This window comes from Brachyhypopomus gauderio, chromosome 5, assembly GCF_052324685.1.
Source record: "Brachyhypopomus gauderio isolate BG-103 chromosome 5, BGAUD_0.2, whole genome shotgun sequence".
Taxonomy (NCBI): domain Eukaryota; kingdom Metazoa; phylum Chordata; class Actinopteri; order Gymnotiformes; family Hypopomidae; genus Brachyhypopomus; species Brachyhypopomus gauderio.
The window spans coordinates 1,194,645-1,198,284 of NC_135215.1; positions in this window are offsets into that span (position 1 = coordinate 1,194,645).

The window sequence follows — 3,640 nt, forward strand, 5'->3', positions numbered from 1 at the left end:
TAAGGACGAGCGATTCAAAATGAGATTATTTTTTGTCCACTTTCAGTAGTGTGTTTTAAAGAAAACAATGTCACAAAACAATGTCAGTGTGTAGGCACTAAATGTTTGTGAGAATAACTAAAACCAAACTATGTCGATGAGAGAAACTTCTGATCGTTCCCCAGCCATCCACCCACACTGATTCTCAGTCTACACCCACCAGTCACACACTCCAACCACTTCTCCTATTTGTTTGCTGTCTGCACCTCTTTCCTGTTCTATTTTCTCTGCTTGTTCCTGCGGGTCTACGTCCTCGGGGCTTCTTGTTAGTCTACAGGCTTGTCTAGATACTTGTTAGACTCCAGGCTTGTCTAGACTCCAGACTTGTTTAGTCTCCGGACTTGTCTAGTCTCTGAGTAGTCCCCAGGCCTGTCTAGTCTCTCGTTAGTCTCCAGGCTTGTCTAGTCTCTTGTTAGTTCCCAGGCTTGTCTACTGTCTCATTCTCATTAGTCTCCAGGCTTGTCTAGTCTCTTGTTAGCCTCCAGGCTTGTCTAGTCTCTTGTTAGTCCTCAGGCTTGTCTACTGTCTCATTCTCGTTAGTCTCCAGGCTTGTCTAATCTCTCGTTAGTCTCCAGGCTTGTCTAATCTCTCGTTAGTCTCCAGGCTTGTCTAATCTCTCGTTAGTCTCCAGGCTTGTCTAGTCTCTTGTTAGTCCCCAGGCTTGTCTACTGTCTCATTCTCATTAGTCTCCAGGCTTGTCTAGTCTCTTGTTAGTCCTCAGGCTTGTCTACTGTCTCATTCTCGTTAGTCTCCAGGCTTGTCTAGTCTCTTGTTAGTCCTCAGGCTTGTCTACTGTCTCATTCTCGTTAGTCTCCAGGCTTGTCTAGTCTCTTATTAGTCCTCAGGCTTGTCTACTGTCTCATTCTCATTAGTCTCCAGGCTTGTCTAGTCTCTTGTTAGCCTTCAGGCTTGTCTAGTCTCTTGTTAGTCCTCAGGCTTGTCTACTGTCTCATTCTCGTTAGTCTCCAGGCTTGTCTAGTCTCTTGTTAGTCCTCAGGCTTGTCTACTGTCTCATTCTCGTTAGTCTCCAGGCTTGTCTAATCTCTCGTTAGTCTCCAGGCTTGTCCAGGGGGCCATCAGGTTCCTTGTCCTAGCTTCGAGGAGCCTGCTCTGCAGTCGTAGGTCCACTCACACTTTGCTCACTGGTTCCAGCTCCATCACCGCTGCCCCCACTTCCTTCGTTCAGTGAGTTAGCTTTTTAATATGGTTTTCCAAAAATTGTTTAGTAAAGCCCATTATTTTAGGCAAAATAAACCTTCCTTACTAAGGAAGATACGTAACATGAAGCTGAGTTTTACAAAATATAGGCAAGGTGTCAGTTAATATGTGTTTTATGTTAATGAAACCATTGCAGGAATATTTTTTCTTATATCTAATTTGTAAATGTATTAATTTCTTATTTCTAATTTTTTAATTTATTAATTATAAAGTTAAAACTTTTCCAAAGGGGGGCATTGTGTCCCTAGACTTTTGATGGGCTGTGGAGGCAAATGCTGTGAAAATGATTGTGATTATATACTAGTGCTGTCCAGTATAGCTGTTTTCTAAAATACGGACTGCAGGCCAGTGTTGGATATTGACGTTTCCCTTTTATGTTTGTCATTGAATTTTGTACAAATCATTTTCTCTGTCGTACCTGTGCTGCAGACTGATATACTGTGAAATCTGACTGTATTTCATGTTTCATGTTTTGATTTTAGGAGAAAACTGAATGCTTACATGTACTGAGGTATGAAATGTGTCTGTATTGCATCCGAAACACATAACGAGTCCCTTAATTATGTGAAAAATTAGAGCAAGATAATCACTGGGCTCCTATACTTACCACATAGTCAGTTCTGGTATATGAAACAAATGTTGGATGCCAGAATCATTAGTATTAGATAAGTTTAATTTATTTGTTTCAAGTAGGCAATTTTTAATTTTTAGAATTATCAGATCAGGAACTAGGAAGACCTAGAGTACTAGGGACAAGAAGAATGAACGAATATTGTGTATCACATGGTCCTTGTAATTTACGTACAAGTTCCAACATGCAATGCCAGCAGTGTAAATAGAATGATTTTTATAAGTCTGGAACTCTTGTATGAGAGTCCTATATTTTGACATGAGGTCCTTGTGCATATTTTGCATACGTATGATTATCAGAGGCATTTTCCTTGTGTGATGAATTTACAATTTTACGAAGCGGTATACTAACTTCCTCGTGTGTTTGTGAGGCATTAGAAGGCATGTAGACACAATCACAGTTACCTAAAGACAAACGCCTCTTGCGAATTTTCTGCCAGGTATGTACACCAACTTTTTATCTCAAAGAAATTTAACTTTTGCATGTTATAAGGCTATATATACACACATCACCTGTCTGGTTTTAAAGCAATGTCCATAAAGTATGCCATTTTGCTAATACAAATTCTAAAGGTCAAAGGTTAACAGGTAATGTAAACAAACTGAAACGTTAGTTACCCAGTAAATAAAAGGTTAAGCATCAATGTGTGATAAGCTTGTCTTGATTATTTGGTATTAAAGGTCGTTGTAAGCAGGGGCGATTTTAGGATCTGGTCTTTAGGGGTGCCCAGCCCCCAGTGCTCACAGAGGCACAATACCAAAGTATTGCGCAGGTGCAGAGCAAGGTTTTTGCATAATATAATATTTTAAAAATGTGTTGAGCCAGGGGGTGCTGAGCAACTTCACGGTGGTGCTCTAGCACCACTAAAAATACCCTAGCCTCGCCCCTGGTTGTAAGATATTGATATTACTTTCACGTAATTGTTCATGAGCAAACGTGATGTACAGGTACCAGATTGCCTGTACAGTGTTCATACTTCATAGTCATTCAGTTTAGCATTTGTTAAAAGACAAATGTTGAAAGAGATAAAGGAAATTAACAGCCATTCAGAGCCTTATCCATTCAGTAGAACACATGAAAAAAATGAATAATCTGAATAAATGAACTGCCTATGTAATTCCCACGTACTGCAGAACTGCACAATACTGTACATAAAGCGCCCTCTATTGGTTGGAAGAGGAAATCTTTCATTTCTTTTGCGCATTTCTTTTGTTAAATGTATTGAAGCCATGGCGATACCCGATCGGTTTCTTCTCTGGCCTGCATGTCTAAATTCTTTAATGTAATGTCAAAATCGGGTGATATAGCTTAACCCAGTCAATGAACTATTGTCGAACCGCGCAGTACCGACTGACAGAGTGGCACTGATTTCAACATAATGAACGGGTTTAAAAAGGAGAGCCCACACGTCGTATTGCTGCCTATGAATAACGCTGAAGACCTTATCTGCACATCTTATCTGCACATCCAGGTAACATGGACCAAGGGTTTCCTTAACAAACGTCTAATACTAAAACATCTAATTAATGATTCATACAGGATAAACATAATCGCAGTCGTTGCACACGTGCCCCATCGGCTTGCTAAAAGAATCAGAACCACGTGGTATATAACGCCCTGTAATTTAACTGATTTGAAAGCTGAATCAATGAATCAAAGCAATTGACAGAGATAAACAAAGCGCGCGCTGTTGATGCGGGCCTGTAGGGGCGTGGCCTGGCGCCCAGGGGCGTGGCCTGATGACGCGCCGGG